This window comes from Coregonus clupeaformis, chromosome 23 (genome assembly GCF_020615455.1).
Source record: "Coregonus clupeaformis isolate EN_2021a chromosome 23, ASM2061545v1, whole genome shotgun sequence".
Lineage (NCBI taxonomy): Eukaryota > Metazoa > Chordata > Actinopteri > Salmoniformes > Salmonidae > Coregonus > Coregonus clupeaformis.
In genome coordinates this window covers 5,044,998-5,067,201 of record NC_059214.1, presented here as the reverse complement: position 1 = coordinate 5,067,201, position 22,204 = coordinate 5,044,998, and the positions used below count along the sequence as shown (strand labels likewise).

Below are 22,204 nucleotides of genomic sequence, written 5' to 3'. Positions count from 1 at the left end.
CCATGGTATGGAGTTTGATACCAGAACATGAGTAGCCTGTACACCGGTAATCTTGTGCTATGTATTGGTAATTCTATAAAACGGTACTGGAGTATCACAGGGTTCTTGTCCTGGGCCATTATAGTTCACTATTTGTGTAAATTACCTATCTGACAATTGTAGGTTCTAATCTACATCTAGTTAAATAATGTGTTGATCATCACTCAACAAGCTGCATTTATTCTGGCTATGTTGATGACATGTAGAAATTGGGTTGAGTGACGTGACTCTGTCATTCCTCACAGCACCGTGTCAGCTTCAGAATGTACGAACACCATGACATGGCCGGCCAGATGACGGAGCTGGATGACGACTGCCCCAACTGCATGGACCCTTCTGCATGTCCGACTTCAACTCCTGCAACGTGATGGATGGCCACTGAATTATGTCGACCAACCCAACTAAAGGGGCAGCAGTACTACCTGAGGACCGGCCAGGATCGTAGATACAGCGACTGGGGAGGCATGAGCCCCAGGATCGGTTCCATCAAGCATCTCATGGACTTCTAATGAAAAGGACCTATTAAGAAAAGGACCTTCAATGACAAACCAATCCTGATCAAGTGTCTCCTGTACGCCTTTTTTTCACACAATAAATTGGTATCAGTAATCCTAATGTCCCTGATGGTTTTTCCTAGATGCTTGGGTAGTGCTATTGTTAACTTTCTCAATTACATAATACTGACATGATGCTCCTCTGTGACTGACTGGCATTCATATCTGGGTCCCCTGCGCACCACAAGAATGTGTTTGCCCACTGAGCTAAAGCCTAGGCTTTAGTTTGTGGAGCTAACGCGCAAGTCTTCAGGTCTCCGACAGGTTACTCATCACGTAAGCGTTCACTGACATGCGGTATAACATTGACTTTTATTTTAAATTCCGGATCAGTTTGAAAATTAAGTATTTCCTCTCAAAGTGAATTACCACAGTTTTTACTTCTTTTTTTCTTACTAATGACATCATGGCAATATTGTTGGCCATTATGTATGTAAACATGATATATGATTACATATATGCATATTCATATGGCCAGAGATTTTTGTTTGCCCACAGAACACAGATCTTTAAGTATAGAAAATAACAACGGGGCCAAACAACCGTTCATTACATAATTACGGTAACATCAGCGTTTTCAGAGTGCATCCCTACATCTAGAAATAAGAAACATATTCTGGCTCACTTGAAAGTCTCCGGATTCAATCCAAGAAGGCATTTTATATGCTGATACATATGCATAATTGTGCATAAAAGGACACAATTGAAACGGACCGTGTTGGTGAATGACAATGATATACTAAATGTCTCATTGATTTGTTTTGCTGATGCTAAGCCCAGCCATGCCCCGGGTCTCAGTATACAGTAGTGTTTTCTGTCAATAGTGATGAACATGTGAAAACTGGCCAACAACAATAACTCATCACACAGTAAGGCATGGCTTATATATAAACAGATTTGTGTACTAACTCCAGATCATTATTTGAATGACAATACTTTATGCTGCGCAATCACACAGCTGCTTTTTATAAAAGGACAGAGGCACAGAGAGGTGACCATTGAGTGTCTATCTGCCCCACACACAACCATGACAATGGGAAAGGTAAGCCAGACTCCACTTGCATTCATATTACTATAAGGCAGTTTTATAGTATAACGGGAAAAAACACCAAACATTTACTTTTATCCACCATATAATGATTCCGAAATGGAAAAAAAATATATCAGTAGATGTATGATAAAAAACTTTTTTTTTAAACAATGACCAAATTATGCTTTAAAATGTCTACACTCCCCTTTGCAGATCATCTTCTATGAGGACAGGAACTTCCAGGTCGGCACCATGAGTGCATGAGCGACTGTGCCGACCTGCACTCCTACTTCAACCGCTGCAACTCCATCAAGGTGGAGAGTGGCATGTTCATGGTCTACGAGAGGCCCAACTACACTGGCCACCAGTACTTCCTGAGGAGGGGAGAATACAATGACAACCAGCGCATGATTGGCATCAATGACTGTATCAGGTCCTGCCGCATGATCCCCATGGTAAACCCAGTGTAGATGTCTCAAACACAGGGCTACGCTCACATTGCAATGTGTTTTTATAGAAGAGCATCAATTAAAACTTCTTGAACTTGGTAAAGGTGTTCCTCAAGGCTCAGTTTTGGGCCCTACTTCCTTTTTGCTATATTGTCTCGTTAATGATTGACCATCATTTTAATCTAAAAACCCCTTTCATCTAAATGTCCTTGTCCTGTAGCACCGCGGCTCCTACAGGATGAGGTTGTCCGATCGCCCGACATGAGTGGCCAGATGCAGGAGCTGAGCGGCGACTGTCCCAATGTCCAGGACCGCTTCCGCATGTCCGACATCAACTCCTGCAACGTGATGGGCGGCCATTGGCTCATGTACGACCAGCCCAACTATAAGGGCAGACAGTACTACCTGAAGCCTGGTGAGTACCGCAGACCCAGCGACTGGGGTGGCCTGAGCCCCAGGATCGGATCCCTCAGAAAATCACTGTCCAACATAAAAGTTCTCAATAAATCTGCATGTTCAACCAACATTTGTTCTCTTTCTGTCAAACGGTGAACAGGGGCATCTGATTCATCCACAGAACACAGAGTGATTTGTATTCAATATTGTATTACATATCATGCTCTTTAATGGCATTTATAACAATAAATCTACACATATGCATGGTAGGGGGCTGTAGGAGGAGCTATGGGAGGACGGCTCATTATAATGGCTGGAATGGAATCATACAGTTAAACACATTGTTTCCATGTGTTTGGGACCATTCCATTGATTTCATTCCAGCCATTACAACATGGAGGCGGTTCATAAATACAATGTAAACATTATCAGATCATATTTTCATGTTGCAATGTTGCAACATAATCAATTCCTTTCTGTAACTCAAGTTCTTCAATCAATAGTGCTGACTTAGTTGCCCAGACGTTTTCCCTATTGTATCAAGAATGAAAATATTAGCAAATTCTGCTGAGTACAGATTAGGATCTTAACTTGAGCCAGTTTGGTACAGCGGAAAATAATCCTCCAATTATCATGTGGATTATAATTAATTAACATTTTTGTAGGAGTTGATAATTTTTCGTAATTTCAAAGTGGAAATGACAAACTTCAAGCCTTTTTGAAACCTTAACTACACTACAAGTTTGAAATTTTCTGCGTTGCAGAAGTTCTCCTGAAACAGGGTGATCAAATTAATCCTCCATCTGTAACACATTACACAAATGTGAGTGCAAAGCAAAATATGTAGGGTCTTCACGTCATATAATTCTCAGATTATCGCAAACAGCTTATTCGTGTGAATGGTGCTCACGTACACAAAAGATGGCAACCAATAAATACAAGCATTTATGTGAGGTATTTAGGGTAGCAATCTATTCTAGGTCGATTGGTGTTGTTTCACTCCCGTTTCACTCCGTTTAAACCATGTAATATGGGTGTTAATTCATTTAAAAACTTTTTAAAGTTCAACCAACCTAACAGATACATTTGCATATTCATTATGTCTTGGGTTTAAAATACAAAAGGCAAAAAAAACGCTGTGTGATGATTTATTTCAACATGATTTCCCACGGTCATTCATTCAACAGTCGTACATTCGCTTCTTACATAATCGTCTGATGGGGCCCCACCCTGGCGCTCATGCTTCCCCACTCATTGTATCTCCTGTACTTCTCCAGGGGTTCAGCGGGTACTGGCGCCCCCTGTAGTTGGGGATGCTCATAGAAGAGGGCCAGGAGCCCTCCATCGGTTGCAGAGTGATATCGTTTAATACTCGTGGAGTTGGGGCAGTGTCCTCAATTCCATCATCTGTCCTCTAACTCGGCGCTCGAAGATTCTCATCGGTAGATCCTTGATGCTGTGGAACAGAGGATTATTGATGACAATCATGTCTAGCCTAGCTCAGAAAACATTCGTATATTTAGCAGTAGAATACGTCCAGCAGAGTCAGTGGAGGCTGGTGGAGGGAGAAAGTGGGGAGGATAATGGGCCTGTCCTCCCCATTTCTCCCTCCACCAGCCTCCTCTTCTCAGAGTCCAGCAGTTGATTTCATGGGATCAAACTACAAAGGCCCAAAAGGCCCTGTAATACTTTAGAGTCCCTCCAATACTTCAGAGTTAACGGTATCTCTTTAACCTCTTCCTTAATCTGTCGCTTATGGGGGATCATACGGCAGGACCTGACACAGTCATTGAAGCCCATCCAACGCTGGTAGTCGGAGAACTCGCCTTCCTTCAGGAAGTACTGATAGCCCTGTAGCTGGGCCTCTCGTACACCATCCAGTTGCCGCTCTCCACCCTGATGGAGTTGCAGCGGCTGAAGTGGGCATGGAGGGTCAGAGCATTCTCCACCGCACTCATAAGAGTGACCCTGGAAGTTCCTGTCTTCATAGAAAATTATCTAAAAAACAGATCAGTTTAGGTGTTTTTTTAGTGTAACTACCAGATATCTTCCCCAGCAGTGAGCCCCAAGATTTAGAATTATTTAGAATTATTGTACAGACAAAAATTCCTGATAAGAGCACACATTACCTTTCATTAATCTCATCCCCTTTTATTGATTTTGAATAATCATTCATTCATTATAATAATATTGAATAATCTATGGAGGAATGCAGGGGCACCACATATGCATAGCATAAAAAACAGCCTTACCTTTCCCATTGTGAAGGTCAACTTTGGTCTCACTGGCACTCAGCACGGATCGGGATGTGCTCTCTTTATAATCCATGGACAAACTGCAGTATTGTCATGTAAATGTTTGACTTTTAACACGTCAGTGTTTTTTTTCGAGGAGAATGCTGTGAACACTGCAATGTATTTTTGTCTTTGGTGGTCAACAAAGTAAGTATTTTTTCCTTTTCAAGAAAGGCTTCTTATGTTAGGATGATTGTAATCATAAAATGTATTGTAGATGAGTGATCATCTCTTGATGATTAGAACTATGTTGTTTTAGACTAGATTGTGGTTTGATTGGGATACACAATTCTATTTCTATGTGAAGAAATTAAACTGAGTAAGCTGGTATAGAAATGGCAGACCAATCTGAGTAATACATGTGTCCAGTTTTGTGTACCAATCCAGGTTAAAACATTATAGTAGTGGAAATTATGTTTTCCTGCATGTACCCCAACACATTTTATAGAAAACAAAGTACACAGTACATTTTGGGGGGAGTTCTTTATTGAACTTTTAGAAATGGAAATAACTCCATGTCACCAATCTTCGTCTTGGCTCTGTGAAACTTAAATCCGTTCTACCTAATTTCTACCAGCATGTTAAATGTGCAACCAGGGGAAAAAAACTCTAGACCACCTTTACTCCACACACAGAGACGCATACAAAAGCTCTCCCTCGCCCTCCATTTGGCAAATCTGACCATAACTCTATCCTCCTGATTCCTGCTTACAAGCAAAACCTAAAGCAGGAAGCACCAGTGACTCGGTCAATAAAGAAGTGGTCAGATGACGCAGAAGCTAAGCTACAGGACTGTTTTGCTAACACAGACTTGAATATGTTCCGGGGAATTTTCCAATGGCATTGAATAAGTGCATCGATGACGTCATCCCCACAGTGACCGTACGTACATACCCCAACCAGAAGCCATGGATTACAGGCAACATCCGCACTGAGCTAAAGGGTAGAGCTGCCTCTTTTAAGGAGCAGGACTCTAACCCGGACACTTATAAGAAATCCCCCTATGCCCTCCGACCGAACCATCAAACAGGCAAAGCGTCAATACAGGACTAAGATTGAATCGTACTACACCGACGCTCGTCGGATGTGGCAGGGCTTGCAACCTATTACAGACTACAAAGAGAAGCACAGCCGCGAGCTGCCCAGTGACACAAGCCTACCAGACGAGCTAAATCACTTCTATGCTCGCTCGAGGCAAGCAACACTGAAGCATGCATGAGAGCATCAGCTGTTCCAGACGACTGTGTGATCACGCTCTCCATAGCCGATGTGAGTAAGACCTTTAAACAGGTCAACATTCACAAGGCCGCAGGGCCAGACGGATTACCAGGACGTATACTCTGAGCATGCGCTGACCAACTGGCAAGTGTCTTCAATAACATTTTCAACCTGTCCCTGACTGAGTCTGTAATACCAACATGTTTCAAGCAATCTCTATTGCACTCCACCTCCCTTTCCCACCTGGACAAAAGGAACACCTACGTGAGAATGCTATTCATTGACTACAGCTCAGCGTTCAACACCATAGTGCCCTCAAAGCTCATCACTAAGTTAAGGACCCCGGACTAAACATCTCCCTCTGCAACTGGATCCTGGACTTCCTGACGGGCCGCCCCCCGTCAGGTAGGGGAGGGAACAACACATCTGCCACACTGATCCTCAACACGGGGGCCCCCTCAGGGGTCCACTCCTGTACTGCCTGTTCACCCATGACTGCATGACCAGGCACGACTCCAACACCATCAAGTTTTCGGACAACACAACAGTGGTAGGCCTGATCACCGACAACGATGAGACAGCCTATAGGGATAACAACCTCTCCCTCAATGTGACCAAGACAAAGGAGATGATTGTGGACTACAGGGAAAAAAAGAGGACTGAGCACACCCCCATTCTCATCGACGGGGCTGTTGTGGAACAGGTTGAGAGCTTCAAGTTCCTTGGTGTCCACATCACCAATTAACTATCATGGTCCAAACACACCAAGACAGTCGTGAAGAGGGCACGACAAAGCCTATTCCCCCTCAGGAGACTGAAAAGATTTGGCATGGGTCCTCAGATCCTCAAAAAGTTATACAGCTGCACCATCGAGAGCATCCTGACTGGTTGCATCACCGCCTGGTATGGCAACTGCTCGGCCTCCGACCGCAAGGCACTACAGAGCGTAGTGCGTACGGCCCAGTACATCACTGGGGCCAAGCTTCATGCCATCCAGGACCTCTATACTAGGCGGTGTCAGAGGAAGGCCCTCAAAATTCTCAAAGACTCCAGCCACCTTAGTCATAGACTGTTCTCTCTGCTACCGCACGGCAAGTGGTACCGAGCGCCAAGTCTAGGTCTAAAAAGGCTTCTCAACAGCTTCTACCCCCAAGCCATAAGACTCCTGAACAGCTAATCATGGCTACCCAGACTATTTGCACTGCCCCCCACCCCACCCCATCTTTTTACGCTGCTGCTACTCTGTTAATTATTTATGCATAGTCCTTTAACTCTACCCACATGTACATATTACCTCAACTAGCCTGTGCCCCGCACATTGACTCTGCACGGTACCCCCTGTATATAGCCTCCCTACTGTTATTTAATTTGACTTCTGCTCTTTTTCTCAACACTTTTTTGTTGTTGTTGTTTTATTTTACTTTTTTATAAAAAAATAATTGCATTGTTGGTTAAGGGCTGTAAGTAAGCATTTCACGGTATGTCTACACCTGTTGTATTCGGCGCATGTGGCAAATACACTTTGATTTGATTTGATTTGAAGGAAAAATTTGATGGCATGGATTTAACATAAAAAACACTGTAAAACATATAATTGAGTCATTTATCCAATGTCAAGTCATTAAAAATGTTTATATATTCAATGTGCCTTGTGTTACTTCCTCAGGTCCTCTACATTGTGACGTTTTCATAAAACCAAAATTGAACAGCCCTGCTCTAATTTAATATGTTTCTGTAATCATATTTTATTATGCATCTCATGCGATGGCCATACTACCCACAATTCTGCTTTAAATGGTGTCCCTGCTATGTGAAATGTTAAACTCAGCAAATAGAGGTATCAAAATAGTTGAAGCATTTGTACATACGTGAGGAATGCCACTGCAAGGCCTGGTTAGGGTAAGCAGTAGCTGGTGTTGGCCAATCAACAGCCCTTTGCAGGTCCTGGGTCAGTGGTCAAGTAAACAACAGCCCTTGCAGATCTGGGTCAGAGGTAAAGTAAACAACAGCCCTTGCAGATCTGGGTCAGAGGTCAAGTAAACAACAGCCCTTGCAGATCTGGGTCAGAACTCAAGTAAACAACAGCCCTTGCAGATCTGGGTCAGTCAAGTAAACAACAGCTCTTGCAGGTCTGGGTCAGTCAAGTAAACAACAGCCCTTGCAGATCTGGGTCAGAGGTCAAGTAAACAACAGCCCTTGCAGATCTGGGTCAGAGGTCAAGTAAACAACAGCCCTTGCAGATCTGGGTCAGAGGTCAAGTAAACAACAGCCCTTGCAGGTCTGGGTCAGAACTCAAGTAAACAACAGCCCTTGCAGATCTGGATCAGAGAGTAAAGTAAACAACAGCCCCTTGCAGATCTGTGTCAGGAAGTCAAGCAAACACTGACCAAAACATCTGCTCTATCACTGTTTTCCCCCTGCAGAGATGACAACTTTGTCAGGTAAGATCATGCTGTATGCAGATCCAATACTTTTCTAACTTCTGTCGTAGCTCTGTCGTAGCCGGCCGCGACCGGGAGACCCATGGGGCGGCGCACAATTGGCCCAGTGTTGTCCAGGGTAGGGAGGGAATGGCCGGCAGGGATGTAGCTCAGTTGGTAGAGCATGGCGTTTGCAATGCCAGGGTTGTGGGTTCGTTTCCCCACGGGGGCCAGTATGAAAAATAAAAAATAATGTATGCACTCACTAACTGTAAGTCGCTCTGGATAAGAGCATCTGCTAAATGACTAAAATGTAAATGTAAATGTATTACAATTGAACTGTTGTTTGTATCCATTATCTTTCTAATCTACATGTTGTATTTAGAGCCATTACAAACTGTCTCCCATGGGGATGTTTGTGTTCATTTAGTGTTGCAGTCGACCTTTTATACGTTGCGTATTTTACACCATTCATTGCTATGGGGTCAGCATAATAAACTCTCTGTCTTTTCGGTTTTGTTGGCTTCAAACCCTCCTATTGTGAGATGTTCTATAGGCTTAATCCCTCAAATGTTGTAATACTAGTATGTGTCTAAACAAATAAAATAAGTGAAGTTACTAAACGATGGTGAGTGGATAAATAACATGAACATTTAAACGTAAAGATTTATATAATGCATGTTCATTTCCTCTGTTAGTATTACATTTTCTTTAGATCTACAGTAAGTGGCATATTCCAATACAAAATCCAATGCGAAGTTAATTTCTTTGTAGGAAACTATCCTATCTACCCTCAAGAAATGGGGGGTTATAAGTAACAAATTAGTTTCTGTGTTTATAAGTCACAAACAACATTCTTTCTAACAAAAGAGTGTATTTGAATCTTTATTAGGTTCTTGAAGAGGCACTTAACCACTATGGAACCTCATATTCATTATCTTCAGCACTAAAACAATCAGTGGAGGCTCCTCAGAGCAGGAAGGGGAGGACCATCCTCCTCAGTGAATTTCATAAAAATATAAATTGATTAAAACACACTATTTTGCAATGAAGGTCTATAGTAGCCTCAACAGCACTCTGTAGGGTAGCACCATGGTGTAGCCGGAGGACAGCTAGCTTCCGTCCTCCTCTGAGTACATTGACTTCAAAACAAAACCTAGGAGGCTCATGGTTCTCACCCCCCTTCTATAGATTTACACAGTAATTATGACAACTTCCGGAGGACATCCTCCATGCTGCAAGAGCTCTGATAGGTTGAACTGACATGTTGTTCATCCAATCAAAGGATCAGATAATTAATATAGTACTGAAAGCATAAGATACAGCTAGCTAGCACTGCAGTGCATAACATGTGGTGAGTAGTTGACTCAAAGATTGCTACGCAGACGACACACAATTAATTTTCTTCTGATAACCAGGTGGCGAATCGCATCTCTGCATGTCTGGCAGACATATCAGTGTGGATGTCGGATCACCACCTCCAAGCTGAACCTCGGCAAGACGGAGCTGCTCTTCCTCCCGGGGAAGGACTGCCCGCTCCATGATCTCGCCATCACGGTTGACAACTCCATTGTGTCCTCCTCCCAGAGTGCAAAGAACCTTGGCGTGACCCTGGACAACACCCTGTCGTTCTCCGCTACATCAAAGCGGTGACCCGATCCTGTAGGTTCATGCTCTACAACATTTGCAGAGTATGACCCTACCTTACACAGAAAGCGGCACAGGTCCTAATCCAGGCACTTGTCATCTCCCGTCTGGATTACTGCAACTCGCTGTTGGCTGGGCTCCCTTCCTGTGCCATTAAACCACTACAACTTATCCAGAACGCTGCAGCCCCGTCTGGTGTTCAACCTTCCCAAGTTCTCTCATGTCACCCCGCTCCTCTGCACCTCCACTGGCTTCCAGTTGAGGCTCGCATCTACTGCAAGACCATGGTGCTTACCTACGGAGCTGTGAGGGAACGGCACCTCCTTACCTTCAGGCTCTGATCAGACCCTACACCCAAACGAGGGCACTACGTTCATCCACCTCTGGCCTGCTAGCTCCCCTACCTCTACGGAAGCACAGTTCCCGCTCAGCCCAGTCAGCTATTCGCTGCTCTGGCACCCCAATGGTGGAACAAGCTCCCCCACGACGCCAGGACAGCAGAGTCACTGACCACCTTCCGGAGACACTTGAAACCCTACCTCTTTAAGGAATACCTGGAATAGTATAAAGTAATCCTTCTTCTCCCACCCCCCATAAAAATACATTTAAAAAGGTGGTTGTCCCACTGGCTATCATAAGTTGAATGCACCAATTTGTAAGTCGCTCTGGATAAGAGCGTCTGCTAAATTATGTAAAACTCTTGTTTGCAACTGTTGGACTAATGATTACACCCTATATCAGCTAGATGCAGGCAAGAGTGTGCAAGGCGTATATTGGATGTGTCACTGTCTGTCCATGTGTCACTGTCTGTCACCTCAAATTTTCTCTCGACCTGTGTGCACCTACGTTGTAAACTTTAATTTATAGGCTAGGTTGTAGCAACCTCATGATGGGTATAGGGAACATTTTTGGTATCATGTAGTAGCCTAAACCTATCACTTTTACATTGAACTGGGTGAATGGAATATGAATGACAGTCATCCAATATGCTGTAATAGAAATAGGCCATGCTCATGAAAAAAAGTTTTTGTCCTCCCTCATCTTAAACGGCACTGACCGCCACTGATACCAATGTCCACATGCTCTGTAGTCAAAAGCATGAAAAAAAAAAAAGGTCCTAAGAAAATGACTCTCTATGGAGTCATAATTTTCTAGCAACTACAATGAGTTCCCAGTTGATCCCACACACCAGTAAGATTGACAGACGTTTGCTTGCCGAGAGTACTTAGCACCTCTGAACAGAGTGTTGGCAGTCAATCTCTTTTGTGTTCACACCGAACAGACTTTGAAGCCATCAGTCTTGTTAAAATACTCCAAACTAGAAGGTAGGAGTAATGTTGCATTCTTAAGCTTAGTTTGGTAATGCTAGTCCCTATGTATTTTGTTTTGTAGGTATCAATGTTGGCTAATTAGCTAGCTAGCTGCAATAATGTTGCTATTGTTGTAGAATGCCCTTGGTGATACTAGCCAGATGGCCAGAGCTAGATAACTAGCTAGCAAGATGACAAAGAAACAATTTAATTCACTCTCCATAATCCCAACTGTTAGCATGTCATTCGCTAGCTAGCACAACATATTATTTCCTTTTTTGTTGTCACTCCTCTCGGCTCCCCCCACTTTGTGCTCTCTGATTGGCTCAAAGTCAAGTTGTCGGCCACTGAGGAGCATTGTGCTTCTACAAGTAGAAGCGGGTAGGTTCGTCGGTACGCAGCAGGTATGTTTTTGGTTCTAGAAAAAGAGAAGGGACGGCCTCCTACTATGATACGTACCTATCGGCAGTCTATCAGAAGTCAGATTCTCTATGTATTTCGTGCTTTAGGTGTTTGCCTTCTCTCAGCGTCACCACGAAAGTCATATTTTTCAAATTACAAAAAAGAAAAAAGAACTCTTCATGCACAAGTTTTATGATTTCTAAATAACAAAACTATAAAAAATTAACTAAAGGACAGAACCTGATGTTTATTTTGGTTGGAATATTATGGGACATTGGAGCTAACAACCCCTGGCCATTTGAAAACATGCACTGCTGGAATTTAGGCCTTGGGCCAATTCAATAAGAAACTGGCCTGGCTATATGGAGGCCTTGGACCTGCAGGCCACTGTACACTTCCATGCCAAACTATTAATGAGGAAGGAACCTACTAGTGGCGTCAACTAGTAGAGTTTTGGTTAACTCAGAAAAGGCTCACAGACATACTGCAAATTATTTCTAATTGTAAAGAAAAAAATAGATATGTTTTATTGTCACATACACCAGATAGGTGCAGGGAAATGTGATATTTTACAGGGTCAGCCATAGTAGCATAGCACTGCTGGAGCAAATTAGGGTTAAAAGCCTTACTTGTCCTCTCGGGTACTCAAACCAGCAACCATTTGGTTACCAGCCCAACGCTCTAACCGCTAGGCTACTGATGACCTCTATGTAGAAGAGTTTTCAGTGTTATGAGAGGGAGATGATTTTAGAGTAACTTGAAGCATTACTGTATGTTGACATTGAGTTTGAATATTACATATATATTAAATGTTATCTGGGTATGATTGGTATGGTCTTGTAAGTATACAGATGGTTTGAAGATGAACATATAAATTATGTGGTGGAGAAAAATATACCATTGCTGCTGTTTTGGAACCACAAGAAGAATCAGTGATCATCATTTTGTTATAGATTGCATGCAGATTTTCTTGGGAATAGATTGTATGTAACATTATTTTGTATTAAAATATTCAAATTACCTGAAACATTGAGTCAATTGAATTTGAGATGGATGCTTTTATACAAGCCTTTATTACAAACCTAATATTCACGTCAAACAGTGAATTAACAAGAATCCATGATACGCCTCATAGACTGCCATCTCATGTTGCCCATGCTTCCCCCCATGTTGCTGAAGTTTCTGTACTCCCCAGGCCTCAGGTACATCTGCCTGCCTCTGTAGTTGGGCTGCTCATACATGAGCCAGTGGCCGTCCATCACGTTGCAGGACTGGCAGTCGGACATACGGTAACGATCCATCATGTTCTCACAGTCGTCCATCATCTCGTGCATCTGGCCTCCGAAGTTCTCCCTCTCGTAGATCCTCATCCTGAACTGGCCACTGTGCTGTAAGGGGAAACAACCAAAGCCATTAGAATAATTGCAAAATGTTGACAAATATTTTATTATAAAATGTTATTCCAATTATAACTATTTTATCCAATCTAAACTAATACCAGTGATAACAGACACATATCAATTAGTTGTTTATTTACCATGGGGATGTTTCGGCAGGACCTAATGCAGTCGGACATGCCCATACGCTGGTAGTCACCATACTCTCCTCTCCTCACAAAGTACTGGTTTCCCTGGAAGTTGGAGCGGTCGGTACACCATGAAGCAGCCGCTCTCCACCTTGCAGGAGTTGCACCTGCTCAGGTAGGAGGTCAACTCAGGGCAGTCGGAGCTGGTCTCATAGGAACGGCCCTGGAAGTTCCTGTCCTCGTAGAAGATGATCTGAAGGGCAAAATAAACAACAATATTGACTCCAAACAGTAATACGACAAGTTCAAAATTCAAAATCAACTGCAATTTTGATTGTTTCTTCAGTGGTGCGATGCTGTAGGTTGGCTTACCTTTCCCATGGTCATGGTGACTCTTTGGGTAGCCTATGGATATAGGGTGATACTTGGCCTGAAAGTCTATAGCTTATGCTCCGTCCTTGGGTACTTTTATACCTGGCTTAACATCAAAAGAACCCCCAGCTCCATTGTGAAAAGTACTGAGTTGTCATAATGGGATAGGGGCCCCCTTTACACAGTGGTTCCCAGCTAAATCCTTTATTACTCACCATTGTGTGCATTTGTGAGGTGGGGTCAATTTTTGGATTGTTGCTGTTTGAATGACAGAGAAAAAAAGAAAATTCTCTGGTCCAATTATGATAATTTACCTCAAATGGCACCCATCTACTGTATAATATTATTATAAAACATAACATTATGCACATAATTTAGTGCTGGAAGAAAAATACCTAATATTTGGGAACACATGAGTGATTTGAGAGAGCAAACTCCATGTTATGAGAGGCTGGTAAGATATGGTACTGTGCATTGCCTCTCAATTTAACGCACTGACATGCCCTGTCAGAAAAATCACTGAAAACAACAGTAGATCTTTAGATGTTCAGTGATAAGTGATTGATTGACTGGGAATATGTTTTTTATTTCAAAGTCAAAACAGGCTAAATGAAAGTATTTCCTGTAAATTATTACACATGTCATGTACAGGTAGACAACATTATGGCTGGCTTTTTGTTTTCAGTTAATCATTGGTGGCAGGTTCACTAACTCCAAAAACTCTAATTCCCTGAGTGAAATGGAAAACCAATTTGCAGTATTGAACATTGATTGGAAATCAGTTCAGTTGATACTTTAATTCTGAATACAAATGTAATCATGAATACAAATTGGTCAACCATTTGTTGCAAGTAATGAAAGCTATTATATATCAGTACTTGAGTTTAGTGGTCTATATAGCCTATTTCTGCTTCAACCACTTCGTCCTTATTGCCAAACAGCCTGGAGTTAGTCCATTATCCATTGTCTGTTGTCCTATCAACACACTCACAGCCATAGTCCATTCCCTTTTCACATACTCTGATTTGGACTCACACTCCAACCGTTCCGTGCTCCAATTTGCATTTCTCAATATTTGCATATATTGAGAAATATCCATTGTTGTCACTGTCACATACTGTAGTTTATCCATTTGAACCTCACCTTGCTATTGAGCCCAACCTTGCTATTAAATCTGACCTTGCTATTGAACGTGACCTTGCTATTGATCCACCTTGCATTCAAATGAACTACCACTTGTAAGGCTTAATGAAGCCTTCATTAGCAATGTGATGCTATATAACATTTAGTAAAAAGGTTACATTTGTCAAAATACCAGATGGAATATCCTTTAACCTCACCCCTTTATGTAGTACCACATTGCTTATGGATGATGTGTGAAGCACTTGTGTAGTGCTTATAAAGGCTATGAATGCCCTATAGAGCCATTATAAATTGTAGTTTGTTTAAAAGAGTATGTTTATTTTACCCAAATTTGATGTCAAGCAATAGTAAGTGAGTGTTTTAGGCAAGGTGAGCTTGTTATTCCCCTCAGGATCCACTCTCGTTCTCCCCTGGACATGCCTCACTTCCTGATTATGCCAGATATTCACTATTCCTTTAGTCACAGCAATCTAGTCACCCCCATTGGTTGAAATAATTTAGATTGTTTGAGTGTTCTGAGACATTTGAAAATGTGTTTATTAAATTAAAATTGAATGATAAATAGGTTATTGTTTTTGTAGATGTCATCTGTGTAAAAACGTATTTGTTGATATTTTCTATGAGGCATACATATAATGCCTTATAAGTGTATATATAATGTCTTATAATACAAAGTGTTTTATCATACTCACTATAACATCTCGTAATTGTTCATAGTAGTTATCCATCCTTATAATACCTATAATATGTTATAAGCCCAGAGAGCATAAAATGCATTATAGCATTGCAAGAATGTGAAAATCTACCAAAGAACACTCATATTTCGCACTAGCTACCTATTAGTGTTATATTTAGGTCAAAGCTTCATTTGACTCGGCTAGCTTGATAATTATCTGTTTAGCATCAGACATGTCTTCAGATAATGCTATTAGCAATCTTCACAGTCAGCTGTCTTCCTAGCAAACAGTTAGCTAACTAGCTAGGTAAGTGTCGGCAGGTGCCTAGCTTTTCCAAATATATGTTGCTAGCTAACGTTAGCTACCTAGTCCTGTTAACTTGGGTAAATACAAGACAGTGGTGGCTAGCAGCTCAGACATTTCTACCTTAGCTAGCTTGTTAGCTAGCTAGCTCGTAGCTAATCACACAATGTTGTGCCATTTGCAAATACCTCATGCCACTAGAAATTTAGCTAGCAAACATTAGCTAGCCACTCACTCAAATAGTCTAATCAAAACGAATCTAAATGTAATCAAATGTATTTGTCACATGCTTCGTAGACAACATAAACACGTGCATGTGACCAATAACATTTGATTTGATTTGATTTGAACTTGTGTGAACTTTGAACTAACAGTGAAATGCTTACATAAGGATGACATAAATGTAAATGTAAATATGGGTCCATTTCCAACAATGCAGAGTTAAAGATAACACAAGCTGTAGCTAGTCTAGTCCATCTACAGCTTCCCAAATCCAGGGAGCGAGCTAGCTAGCTAGTTTTCTTGGAGCAGGGGTAATGGCCGGTTTTAAATACCAAAAGGCTGATGTTATAAATCATGCTCAGTTCAAATTAATGCTGTTAATTAGTTATATATTTATGTAGCCATCTGTGACAGACCATTTTAGGTAGGGCTATAATGCTTGATGCTTTTTGGGCTCATAATGCATTATAGTAATGTATTTTAAGAAAGCTATAACTACCTACGATAAATTATATCTTATAGTGAGTATTATAAGGCACTATAAGTGTATTATAAAGCATTATACATGCACTTATAAGGAGTTATATATGTATGCCTCTTAGAAATGATTACCACAATATTTTATTTGATAAGTTTGTGGTTTTGTATTATGGTAATGTTACAGTTTTGGCAGATGGAAGTGGGAAGTGGTTTGATAAATATGGCATGCCACTGCGTAGTGTGAAGGCCTGTGACAAGTTGTCACAAGTTCTTAAGAGTTGAATTTGTGAGTGCTATGTGTGAAATGTTCCTCTTTTTTATTGTAGCAGCAACATGCTTGATTATGGCTGAGTAAGGACAGTATGATGTGCTGAGCTGAGCTTTCAATGCCCATACGCTGGTAGTCACCATACTCTCCTCTCCTCACAAAGTACTGGTTTCCCTGGAAGTTGGAGCGGTCGTACACCATGAAGCAGCTGCTCTCCACCCTGCAGGAGTTGCACCTGCTTAGGTAGGAGTTCCTCAAAGTAAACAAAAAAATGAATCACTTAAGCGCCTTTGTCTGATTTCCATGCTTCAATTAGAGGACCTTTCCTTTACAAAAAGTGGCGTAGTCTTATTTCTTATTTTGGCAGAATTCCAGTGTTAAGAGTTAATCTTGTCTAAAACACCCATACACAAGGCAGTGTCAAGTGCCTAGAATAGGGTAGAGGGGGTCAACCAACTGTCTTAAGTTTTTTAAGACTAAATATAATGTTTATAGAATTTGGGGCAAAAAATTGCTGCAAAAAATAAAGGTTTAAAATCTTTATTAAAAAGTCAATGCACCCTTTAAAGGCAGCACATTTAAAAGGCAGCATCGCCGGTAATGCGCCTCATGGACTGGAACCTCATTTCATCATTTCCCATTCCCATCTCTCTTGTGTTCCTGTACTCTCCAGGCCTCAGGTAGGTCTGCCTGCCTCTGAATTGGGGCTGCTCGTACATGACCCAGTGGCCGTCCATCACATTGCAGGACTGCATCTCGGACATGCGGTAACGCTCCTGGATGGACTCGCAGTCGTCCATCACCTCGTGCATCTGGCCTCCCGAAGTTCTCCCTCTCGTAGATCTTCATCCTGAACTGGCCACTGTGCTGTAAGGGAAAACCACAACAACCAAAACAATTTTGAAAAGAAGATCACACTTTTCATCATCTATTAACTGAACAGGGTGAGTTTGGTTGATAGGATGGCATACAATGCAATATGCCGCAATCTAAAATGAATGAAAAAGATGAGAACAGCACGTTTAATTCGTCTCTTTTTCATTCATTTGCGGACGAGGTATATAGTTGGATCTACACAACCGATGGCGTGGGATGTGTTTTTATGTGGACTTTAGATTACATTTGAGGTGTGAAAACTTTAGACAGACTTCCATTTGGGAGTGTAAAATGGTTGTATGGCATGTATGGTTGTGATCATTGTGGTGTGGTTGTGGATAGTTGTGTTCTGTTGTGCTCTGTCTGCAGAAGTGCTTACCTGGGGGATCATACGACAAGACCTGATGCAGTCGTTGAAGCCCATCATGTGCTGGTACTCAGGGTACTCTCCCCTCCTCAGGAAGTACTGGTGGCCCATGTAGTTGGGGCGGTCGTACACCATGAACATGCCACTCTCCACCTTGCAGGAGTTGCACCTGTTCAGGTGGGAGGAGAGCTCGGAGCAGTCGCTGCTGCACTCATAGGAGCAGCCCTGGAAGTTCCTTTCCTCGTAGAAGATGATCTGGAGAAAGAGAAAGTATGCAATGAAAGTCTGGAAATCTAATTGATTTTGAAGTGCAAAACTCATTCATTTGATCCAGTTCAGAAATTATTCGACATCATTTTAATGTGCCTGACAAAATCAAACAATGCAACCATGCTTATAATTATAAGTCATTATAAGTCATCTATAGTTATCATAGTGTTCTGAATCTAAAAACACACATGAAGGATCTATTTTCCATTGGCAATGGGCTCTGATGCATACTAGATTTATAGTTCCAATGTCAGGTGACGTACAGTTCAGCACTGTGCACAGACTTTGATCAGAACCCCACATTACAGTACCTTTCCGTTCATGGTCACAGTTATTTGATTTCTGTTGTTCTCCCCTACTGGCGTGCTGCCTTTTATGCTTGATGTAGCTCTAGAAGAATCTACCGCAATTGTATAAAACGCTGAGTCAGCTGAGCATCACTGGGCTCGGTACTGTACTATACATCAACGCTAAGCCCACGGCAAAGAGTTATAATTTAGTGCTCTGTAAGGTAAAAGGGTTTAGATTAGGTCCGATTCGTTTTAGATGAATTGTATAGTGTCTTTAAAATATACTCTGAAGGGTGAATAAACTATGTATTTAACTAACTAATGAACTATGGATTTTCATTTAGCTTCAACATGACATTTGTGCAAATGATGTGCTTATAATTAACCATTTGGGAGAAGCACTTAATAGGCTACTTTCAAACAGCATGTTCATGTTCTTTTCATTTGCATTAGGAATAGGTTTGTACACACAATAAACTTTCACTCAAAAACTATCTTTTGGTATTTTGTTAATTAGTCCACTGTTGATACAGTCCCAAAATGTTTTGCATGTCAGCAGTCAAGTTTTCAAGATGTTGGACATTCAAGAACCAAAGTGTCACCGGCCAAATCATCATGATGATGCAAAATGCAGACCAATGTACAAAAGTCCCTTTAAAGTTGCAATATGTAACTTTTTGGGCAACCTGACCAAATTCACATAGAAATGTAAGTTACAGATCTGTCATTCTCATTGAAAGCAAGTCTAAGAAGTGGTAGTTCTGTTCTATGTGCGCTGTTTCTATGCTTCCCGTTCACAAGTTTCGGTTTTGTACACCAGCTTCAAACAGCTGAAAATACAATATGTTTGGTTATGGAAGATCTAATACACAGCGGTTTATAAGGTACAATGATTCTCTACACTATACTTGCTTGTTTTGTCACATAAACTGCAACCAGGAAATGGCGGAGCGATTTCTGCATAGTGCACCTTTAAAGGGTAGGTAAAGTGCAGGTAAAGGTGTGCCTTACAACTTATATTAACCTGTGTGTATTGTATACAGTATTGCATAGTATCAAAATAGTATCAAAAACAATATGGGGGTTGTTTGAATTGCTCCTTGAGTGTATCAGCAAAATAATATTTAAATTCAGTGTTATTTAAGATGTGCATACAAATGTGAAATCTGCAAGTTTTTGTACAGTACATTCAATATAACACCTTATTGAAAGATACTGTGATATTTAGTTTGACGGAAAACACTGTCTCAGGCGCCGCTCCAGAATCTCCCATAATTATTCCTGTCTCAGGCGTCGCTCCAGAATCTCCCATAAGTGGATCATGATGATCCAAGATGGCGTAGCAGTGCGGTCGTGTACTATGTGTGTCCCCGTGTAAATAGCCAGTTATTTGTATTTTTTTTGTATTTTTCATACATATTTCCCTATCACACTTATCATCCTTCTACTAAATATACTTTCCTGCAACCAGCCTCACTCAATGTGGAACAGATTATATTATTGACTTACCTTTTATCTAGAATCTACAGTTGAAACTAGCTAGCCAGCTAACTAGCTACTTGCTATTAGCCACCGTTAGCGGTTTTCACCCAGAACATCGGATTTTCTGCCGGAATAACTGAATCACTGGACATTAACACCGGATCGCAACTAGCTAGCCGCAACCAAATGGATGTTGCTGTTGGCTAATCACCACTGCCCCCGAAGCAAGCCAGTTAGCCTTGAGCTAGCCTCGAGCCAGGCCCATATCCCGGCTATCTACCTCTCTGTCTACCGGACGGGAGTAGCCAGCTAACTAGCTACTTGCTATTAGCCACCGTTAACGGTTTTTCACCATTGTCCGTGGCCTGCACTACCTACCAGCCAGCTCTGGCCTGGACTATTATCGGCCAGTCTGCACTGTCTGCACAGCGCATTATCGACCCAGAACATATCGTTTTTTCTGCCGGAATCACTGAATCACTGGACCTTTAACTCCGGATCATCGCAACTAGCTAGCTGCAACAAAATGGATGTTGTTGTCGGCTAATCAGCCTTGAGCTAGCCTCGAGTCAGGCCCATCTCCCGGCTATCTACCTCTCTGTCAACCAGACGGGACCTCCTAGAGTCGACACGGAGCCCCGCCGATCCATCACAACTGGTCTGCCGACGTAATCATCTGTGGTTTCAACAGGCTTCCCGTTGCGACGACCACGAAGATCCATCTGCTAGCCCCGGCCCGCTAGCACACGCAAACAACAGCTGTGCTTCCTGCTAGCCAGTGCTGTAGCACCAATTCGAACTGCTCTCGGACTCACACATTGCTGTTCACTGGACCTTATGATCACTCAGCTGCACAGCTGATGCCTGCTGGACTGTTCCTTTACACAGTACCCTGTCCTGTTTATCTGTTTAGTCTCAGCCCAAACTTTCATCGCCATTACCAGTTGTTGTCTTAGCTCTCTCGAATAACACCTGTGATTGCTTTATGCCTCTCCCCCATGTCAATATGCCTTGCCTATTGCTGTTCCAGTTAGTTCTTATTATACAATTTCACTGTAAAGCCCCAAGCCCCTCTCAAATTGCCTCAAATAGCTCCTTTGTTCCACCCCATACACGCGGAGACCGGCTCAATCGGTGCCTCCAGTGATGCTATCTCTTTCATTGTTACCCAATGCTTAGGTTTACCTCCACTGTACTCACATCCTTCCATATCCTTGTCTGTACATAATGCCCTGAATCTATTCTACAACGCCCGGAAATCTTCCCCCTTTACTCTCTGTACCCAACGCACTAGAAGACCAGTTCTTAAAGCCTTTAGCCGTATCCTTATTCTAGTCCTCCTCTGTTCCTCTGGTGATGTAGAGGTTAACCCAGGCCCTGCAGCCCCCAGTATCCTCCTACTCCCCAGGAGCTATCATTTGTTGACTTCTGTAACCGTAAAAGCATTGGTTTTTTGCATGTTAACATCAGAAGACTTCTCCCTAAGTTTGAGTTATTCACTGTGTTAGCACACTCCGCCAACCCTGATGTTCTAGCAGTGTCTGAATCCTGGCTTAGGAAGGCCACCAAAAATTCAGAAATTTCCATCCCCAACTACAACATTTTCCGTCTAGATAGAACTGCCAAAGGGGTGCAATCTACTGTAGAGATAGCCTGCAGAGCTCTGTCATATTATCCAGGTCTGTGCCCAAACAGTTTGAGCTCCTACTTTGAGCTCCTACTTAATCCTACTCCTACTAAATCCATCTTTCCAGAAATAAGTCTCTCACTGTTGCCGCTTGCTACAGACCCCCTCAGCCCCCAGCTGTGCCCTGGACACCATATGTGAATTGATTGCCCCCGATCTATCCTCAGAGTTCGTACTGATTGGTGACCTAAACTGGGATATGCTTAACACCCCGGCCATTATACAATCCAAACTAGATGCCCTCAATCTCACACAAATTATCAAGGAACCTACCAGGTACAACCCTAAATCCGTAAACATGGGCACCCTTATAGATATCATCCTGACTAATTTACCCTCTAAATACACCTCCGCTGTCTCAACCAGGATCTCAGCGATCACTGCCTTATTGCCTGCGTCCGTAACGGTTCCGCGATAACGGCTCCCTCATCACTGTCAAACGCTCCCTAAAACACTTCAGCGAGCAGGCCTTCCTAATTGACC

The 22,204-nt window shown here is 42.3% G+C and overlaps 3 pseudogenes; 1 reads left to right on the top strand and 2 right to left on the bottom strand.

The window, feature by feature from the left end:
* The first annotated feature begins 1,626 nt into the window (after positions 1 to 1,626).
* LOC123481666 lies at positions 1,627 to 2,624 on the top strand (annotated as a pseudogene).
* Positions 2,625 to 12,797: 10,173 nt separating this feature from the next.
* Positions 12,798 to 13,764, bottom strand: LOC121582939 (annotated as a pseudogene).
* A 3,509-nt stretch (positions 13,765 to 17,273) lies between these two features.
* Positions 17,274 to 18,601, bottom strand: LOC123481727 (annotated as a pseudogene).
* Between the last annotated feature and the right edge of the window lie 3,603 nt (positions 18,602 to 22,204).